The sequence below is a fragment of the Falco rusticolus genome, chromosome 9 (assembly GCF_015220075.1).
Source record: "Falco rusticolus isolate bFalRus1 chromosome 9, bFalRus1.pri, whole genome shotgun sequence".
In the NCBI taxonomy this organism is placed as follows: Eukaryota; Metazoa; Chordata; class Aves; order Falconiformes; family Falconidae; genus Falco; species Falco rusticolus.
Window position 1 is genome coordinate 29724639 of NC_051195.1, and position 8160 is coordinate 29732798.

Consider the following 8160-nt stretch of genomic DNA (forward strand, 5'->3'; position numbering starts at 1 on the left):
GTCGGTGCGAAGATGATGGAGCTCTCTTTGAACGTATAATGAAGTGTTCCAAGGGCTGCAGTTATTTTTCTGCTTGTTAAGGATTTTTTTTGGAAGGGGGAGGGGGGCCTTTTCGAATTTGATTTTAAATTAAAACGTCGCCAAGAGATGTTTTATTGGTGATCACCCTTATGATAAATTTATGCTTCAATAATTACTTTTCACGGGATATCGATTTCCTCTGGCAAAAGCCTTTCTCCCTCCTTCCCAACCCCTGTCTCCCATTTCCCGAATAAGACAATGCTCCCCCCCCCGCCCCCCCGGGGACAGCTCCACAGGCAGGGACACGGGTGGGCCTGGGGGAGCCAAGCGACCGCGGCAAGGAAGGGAGGCGGGGGGCGGGGGCTGAAGTTCACACGTGAGCAGCTCGGTGAGGGAAGGAGCCCCGTGCCCGGTCCTTCATTGCTCCCCAGACCCTTCCCAAGGCCAACAAGGCCCCAGATTGAGGTGGGGGGCTTCCCCCGACTTGGGGAGGGGGTGTCCTTCAGAGAGATGCAGGCAGCCTCCAAGGCTGCAGCGAAACCCCCCTGTTCTGAGGTGTCCTGACTGCTGGGGAGATGGGCTGCTGCTCCACAGCCTCCCCTCCCCGGCCTCCACCTCCCCCTAAATCCAGAGCAAACCTCCCTGTGAGACTGCAGTTGGTGCCAGCAGCCTGCAAGTGAGGGGAGTTCCTGTGCCCCTCTACCGCGGGTGACAGCTTGGTGAGTGACTGCCCATCCTGCTGTGTCCCCCAGGGCCTGTGCTTACCCCGGCTGGCTGGGAGCCCCTATGTACCCTTTCTCGTGCCTGGCCCGGGAAGGAGAGCAGGCTGCCCAGCACGCGACAAAGGGAAGGTCCCACTGCACCAGGCCCATAACCCCCAGGATCACAAGTGCTCTGAATGGTGTCCCAGTCTGCAAATGCACCCCCTGCCAGGGACCCTGCTGCTCCCTCTACACCACCCACTGCAAGCCCATCCTCCCCAACACCAGTCCCACTTCTCTCATCTTACAGACCCACTAGCCTGCTGTTGGAAACACATCCAGGGCACTCGGGCAGATGCAGAGGGTCTGTGACCGGGTTCATAGCCCAAAGCAATGCCCAGGTCACGCTGAACCAGGACCAGCTTGTTGCACTAATGCTCCTTACCTTCAAAAACGTTATTATTACAACCAGGCTGGAGTTTTCCAAGATGTCGAATACATCCAAATAAATCACTTCTGATCTGTCCTTTCCTGACAAAGCCAATATTACTCTCAGCTCCCCCCGCCCTCCTCCATTTGTTATGGAAATAACTTTCCCCTTGGAAGGGACTCACACCATGCTCAGAGGACAGAGCAGTGAGAACAGGACAGCACAGGGCAAGACACCACAGAAACTTTGAGCCTGTGCCGACTCCCTCTGAGGACCTGTTCACAGGGTTTTCCTCACTTTACACTATTAGCTGGCTGCTATTCCCCTTTACTTTTTGGGAAAAAAAAAAGTAAATGGTCCTTTCCTTGGGAGCAGGTGTATTTGGTGGAAAAGTGATGCGACTGTGAGCGTGAGGCTTGCTGGCTGTGGAGAGGCCACTCAACCCTTAATGCCAGCCCACGCTCAGGAGGGGTTTGCTGGTGTTGGCAGCTCATGTCCTAGCTCCCACAGTAAAACTCACATGTACCAACACGTGGGTGGATAGATCATCTTGTCCTCTGTTTGTTTTTTATTTTAAAGCAGGGAATTAGAAGAGTGCACAGCGCTGTCTCCATCCCCAAAACCCCAACGCCAAACCCAAGCACTCCAGCAGCCAGCCAGGGCAGGGATATGGTCACCCATGTGCTGAGAGAGGAGGGAGGCCTGTGGGCATGATCAGAGGAGGTGGGACCAGGGCAGGAGAGCGGAGCCCAGGGCACCCCGCACACCCCTGCCTTGCCGGGCCTGGCTTTGCAGCGAGGCTGGAGGAGGCAGCGTGCACCCTGCAGGGCTACAGCCTCGGCCAGGCATGGAGGGGGTCTTCCAGCTGCTTGTGGTGCCCCTGCTTTTAGCTGCCATGGGGCACAGGAGGGAATACACCTTTTTTTTTCTCTGGAGTGTCCCTGGCAGGAACTCCTTTTTAATGCAGCCGGGACCAGTCATTCCTCCCCAAATTCTTGTATGATGCCAAAGATGGAGCAGCCACAGTACTGGTGTGGGCTAAGCTGGAGAACTCTAAATCCATCACAGAGATCGGGGCAAAACCCAGACCCATGAGCAGCTGGGGAGGAGGAATGGGCTGTCCTGTCCCGCTCCCTCTCCCTCAGCTTCTGGTAAGCGTTGGCCTCTGCTCTTGGCAGGACCTGAAGCACCTTCATCACACACCATCCCTCGGCCACCTCCTGCTCCAGGTGCCTCCTCGGCAGAGCAGGCCGAGCTGCCAAGACCTGAAATTCAGGCTGCCCCCTGGGGATCGCGCAGTTAGCCCAGGCTGCTGGATTTCCTGCCTCGCCGTTGTCCCACCTTTAGGCGATCCCTTCTCCAGGCTCACCTCACCACATCCTTACGGCAAACCCGTGGGCATCCCGACGCCGCTTTGCTCCGGACAGCGGAGGGAGCTGGGGGGGAGGGACGACGGGGGCGGGGTGTCGGGGGTCCGGGCGGGGGTCCGGCGGGGGTCCCTGCCGCCGGTGCCGCTGCCGCCTCCCCCGCGCGGCGGTGCGGGCGCGCCGCTGCCGCCCTGCCCGGCTCTCAAAGCTTAGGCGAGGGGGACCTCTGCAGGCAGCGCCGCCGCCGCCGCCCCCGGCCCCCGAACACGGCTGCCCACCACACCTTGCGCCCCCCCGAACACGGCTGCCCACCTCCTGCCAGGCGTTTTGGGTAGGCGAAACCCCCCTTCTAAAGGTTAAAAATCTATAAAGCGGAAGGGGTTTGCGAGCAAACGGCTTCGTAGCATCCCTTCTGCTGCTACGTGACCAGTTGCTTTGCGTCCCACAGAGAAATCCCGTAGTATTTTCCCAGGGCTCTTGACACTACTGATGGCAGACACCGTGTGAAGAACCATGTTGCCCCCCTCATTCCCCCTACCAGGAGCTGAGGAAGCAGGGTGCTTACCTATCCCTGCAATATAGGCTGAAGGGTGAAACCCATCCCCTGGTTTGCCATGATTTCAGAGGATTAGTGCTAATAACAAAGTGGCAGCAGTGCCACAGATCTGGGTGACAAGAGGGAAGGTCAAAGCCAGGCACAAGGTTAGAACTGACCATTCTGAGAAACAGTGGGGCAGCAGGGAAGAAGCAGGCAGCTCCTCCTAGGTGGTCCCATGTGCATCATGCATGCCCCTCAGCCCCTGTCCCCCCAAATCTAAATGTCTTGTTGAATTTCAGCCAAAATGTGATGAGAGACATGATGAATTAAGGAAATTCAGTCCCTGGATGTTTCAAACCCTGCTGCCCTGGGCAGCTGAACTTTGGAGCGCTCCCTTGTGTGTGTGCAGAGCTCCTCTGCAGCCCACGTCACTGCTAGCAGAAACTCTTTTGCCTCCTGTTTCACCCTCAGAGCTAGGAGGGTTTCAGGGTTCCTGGGTCACTGTGTGCCAGCTGACAGGGCTTTACACCTGGAACGAGCCCTCTGACTCCCCCGCCTATGGCCCATCCCAAATCTTCCAGCTGCTGAAGTGTTAGGAGCTGCTTTATCCTGCCCCACAGTTACAGCCACTGCAGAACTGGGATGAGCCCACTGCCCTGCGTGGCCCCATGGCACAAAGTTGCCTTGCCAAATGACTTTGCCTTCCTTTGGTACTGTCAGTCTGCATTTCCACAGGCAGCAAAGGCTTTTTAGGGCACCTGGAGCAGCTTTGAACCCATCACATTGCCAAATGAAAATGCTGGCCCACTCTCCCAGCAGCAGCAGGGCGTACTGGCTGGGTAGCAGCACTGTGCTTGGTTATTGATGCATGTGATGCCATTGCATGGCCACCCCACCCACAGAGCCAGGTCGCAAGCACATCCCAGACTTTAACCCACTTCTCTGTAACCCATTCCAAAATGCAGCAAACCACCCAAACCATCAGTGTTTGGTGTCAACCAAACAGTCAGTGTCCCCCCTTCGCTGGCCAAGGGGTCCTATGAGCTGCCAGCATGAAGTGCTACATATGTGCTGACCCTGCAGCTGATGGACAAACACCCTGTCCCCACATTATTTTCTGCTCTTGGTTACATGGGTGCCAGTGACACCCCGAGGTACTGGACCTGCCTCTGAATCGCACAAATGAATATTATGGTCACTTTACTTCCAGTGAGGGAGTTTCAGAAGATTAATATTTTGAAGGAAAATATCATGATGGGCAACATTTTTTCATAGAAGTATTTAAGCCTTGAGTGTAAGGGGTGTCACAAGTCACATTCCTTTATGCTCATGCTGGCGGCTCCCCCAGGTGTCCTGTGCTTGCACATCCCCTTCCACAGGCACCCACATCCATGCCAGAGATGCCTGGTGGGGCATTAGAAGAGAGGGAGCCAGAGTCTCCTTGGAGTGGAAGTTAAGGCTAAGGAGCAATGGACACAAGGAGCAATGGACACGAATTGCATCGAGGAAAACTGATTAGATATTAGGAAAAGAAACTTTCCACGCGAAGAGTAGTCAAATACTGGACCAGGGGTCAGACTTTGGGGTCATTAGACATTCAAAGGTCGACTGAACTGAGCAACCTGATGTAGCAGCAGTGAGCCCTGCTCAGAGAGAGGGCTGGATGAGAGACTTCCTGAGGTCACTTCCAGATCTGAATTACGCCGTGATGCAATGATGATGCAAACAAACCCTTGGCTGCTGCTCCTGCATCCCCCTCATCCATCAGTGCTTTCCAGCACAGCAAAATAAACCGGAGCAGCCAAGCAACTTCCAAGCCCATCAACACAAGCAGCAATGTACAGCCAATGTCACACAGTCTATAATCAGCTGCTATTTCTCATTTCTTAAAATCATATTATTTTATGATCCACTAATGCATTTCCCAAATAGTCCCATTTGTTCTTCACCTAATTCAACCATAGCCCTTAATTGTTTGATACTAATAGGTTTCATTTCTCTCACTTCCATCTCTCTTTCTTTGCCCTGCAGGGGAATCAGCTGTGACACCCATGAGCAAGGTTGCAAAACAACTTCTGCCTTCATTCCTTGTGCCGTGCCCATCCCAGGGTGCAGAAACCACGGCCAAGGGGGAGAGAATTTGCCCTACTTGTTCCCTGAACATTCCAAAGGAAAGCAAAAGGGTAGTTAGTGCTGCCAGATGTAAAAACACAGACAGGATCATCCCAAAGTGAGAAGAAATAATAATTACCTGATAACTTGGTTTGCCACCAGGACCACCCCCACCATGTAACTGATGTCTGGAGTGAGACAGCCAAGGCTTGGCTCTGAAGCACCTCACTTGGTGACAAGTCTCCTGGTCAAAACCCTTTTGCAATGGGTTTGGTGATAAGAAAGTTGAAGGACTCCCCAGGGAAAGCTTCCCAGCCCCTCCTGCCCTCCATTCTGCTGTGTCACGGCCCTTGACTTTGATGCCTTCTCCTTCACAGCAGGAGGATGAGGATTATTTTCTAGAGAAGGGGCTGGAAAGAAGGGGGTTGGGCAGGAGAACTGGGTGAGGGAAATGGGGCAGGTATTCTGCCATCTGCAAACATGGCTGGAGCCTGTGCACACAGCGTAGGCTATGTTTTGCTCCTCTCTCAACTGACGTTCCCAAGGCAAGGCATGAGAGCTCATCGATGCTCCCTGAAAGGAACCCAATTTCTTGCCTTGTGGCAAGAGGCTGCTTGTGAGGTTCTCCCAGTGACCTTGGCTGGTCTTCAGAGCCCCCCAGACTCAACCAGAGGCAGCCCTGATGCTGCAAAACACACAGGGTAGGCTCAGTACCTCACAGCACCGTGGGTGCTCGCCTGGTCAGGACAGGACTGGGGGTTCCATGCAGCTTCCTATTGGGTGTGGGTCTGGTGCACACTGGGCACGGGAGTCCATCCACAGGCTGTGGCAAATGACTACCTAGATCTTTGTTATTCCCAAGCCTTGGCTCTCACACAAGGCAGGAATCTCCTTTCAAAGGAATAATGCCCAAGAAAATCCATTTCTTAGACAGTGATCCAGAAGGCAAAAGGCTCATGGCAGCCCCAGAGGTGGTGGAGTTCACTCATATTCTTCTCATTCTGCAACAAATTAAAAAACCAAAACTGATGGTCTGATTTTGATGGAGTATTCCACAAGTCTGATAATTGTTTTCCCATTAATCCTTGCTTTTGAAAGTTGAGCTGGATTTTGGTTGGAATAGTTCTGAAACTATCAGGTTAAGAGGTGTGGCTTGCTACAGCGGAAAGGTGCAGGGGACTAGCTAGGGCATGTGCTAACTCTCCAGGTCACAGGAAAATGTCCCCAGTTAAGTTATTTCTCACCTGCCTCCTGCCCCTGCATCAGAAACAGCTCTAAATATCACTTCTCCCTGCCTGGCAGCAAGAGAGAGAAGCAGCAGCATCTGTTGGCAGCAGAGGGGCTGCAGCTGAGAAGGGTGGGTGCTCAATGTCCCAGGGACCTTCTCATTCAGTTTTGGTAGAATAACCCTAAAATTAACCAGTTCTAATTGATGGGAAGAGCAGAGAGTTTTGAAAAGCTGTGTCTTAATGAGAATATTTCTTCTCTTTTTCTCTCAAAGCTAAGGAGCTGCCTGTCCTAACCAGGGCAGGTGGAGAAAGAGAGACAAAAAGGTCTGTCAGGAGAGGATTAGCTGGAGCAGAGCCTGCCTCCGAGCAAGACAGAGGGCAAGGCGACCTTGCAAAGCCTGTCTGGGCTATTTTCTAGAGCTCTGGGAGGAAGATTGTAAAGCCAGTAGTGACAGAGGAGAGCTGCATTAAGAGAGGAAATTAATTTTGCTCTAATGCCTGCTGCTGCTGTTGCTTACGCAGTGATGAACAGTGGCTGCCTCTAGCCCTGAAATCCTGAAATCCCCCAGCTGTCCCCATCCCCACCAAGCATGAGCACGTCAAACACAGGCTTTTTAATACCAGGAGGGTCCTTGCTCTGTGGCCTACTGGGAAGTGTAGTTCAGTGCCTGCATGGCCATTTTGGAGCAGCCCTTGCTCCCTCTGGTTTGCAGAGTCTGAGTTTGGAGCAGGAAAGTTTGGGAGGTAGGGTTGGGATGGCTACTTGGGTCCATTTGCTGCTTGCATTGGTTGACCATGCTGCTCTGGAGTGTGGGACCATAAAATATTCTGTCTTTGCTGGGGAGTCTGAGGGAAAGAGCTGTGGGATGCCCTTTCTGGCATGCTGATCTGCAGCCCCAACAGAGAAAGAAAATCTTGGTAGTGAGGGGCTTGCAAAATCCCAAATCCCACCCCCAGCAGAAATGAGCATAAGTGCAAGAAAATGGGAGGCAAGGCTGGAAATAAGGCGTGTGGTTGGAGGCTGTACCGGATGGGGATGAGTGTCCAGGGCTGCTGCAGTGCGGGCTACCCTGAGCTTGTGCCTGCATGCCCCGCTGAGTCAGGGCAGCAGCAGTGGGGTTAGCTCAGCTTTCCTGAGGGATCGGCTCACACCTACATGTCATCCATGGAAGCAAAAGTGAGCACAGTGCTTCAAACCCTGCATGCCAGGGTGGTGAGGGGGAGAGCAAGCAGTGGACTTCTGGGGTTCAAATGCCTTAGAGATGCACAAAAGGCTGCAGGAGAAGAAGAGGGTAGGAAGAGCTTGGCCATCTATCCACAGACGTTGGATATGACCGTGTGTCTAACTCTGGCAAACCCAGCAAATCCCCAGCACATGGCAAGAAAGAGATGACTTTGCATACTCAAGTCTGGGGCACACCTTGAAGAATGTGAGACTGGCTGGGTTTGGGGGTGTTTCAAACCACATGTGAAAACTGAACCGCCTGCATTTCTTCACAAGACTTGTTTTGTTTCCACCAAAGTTTTCTTTCTTTCGGTAAGGAGATGTGAGTTGTATCCAGACTGCACCTCCCCATTTTCCTCCTCAAAATAATAATAGCCTCATTTGCTAAAGGCACTATTAGGGTATTAAGTGAAAATGAATTAAGTTTAATTCAATTGTTATTTTAGGAGCTTTGCCTCGTCAGGGTTTTGCAAAGCTTCATTCTTCCACTCACTGGAGACCAGCTTTAACACGCCCCTGCTGAGTTGTTGCTGCAAG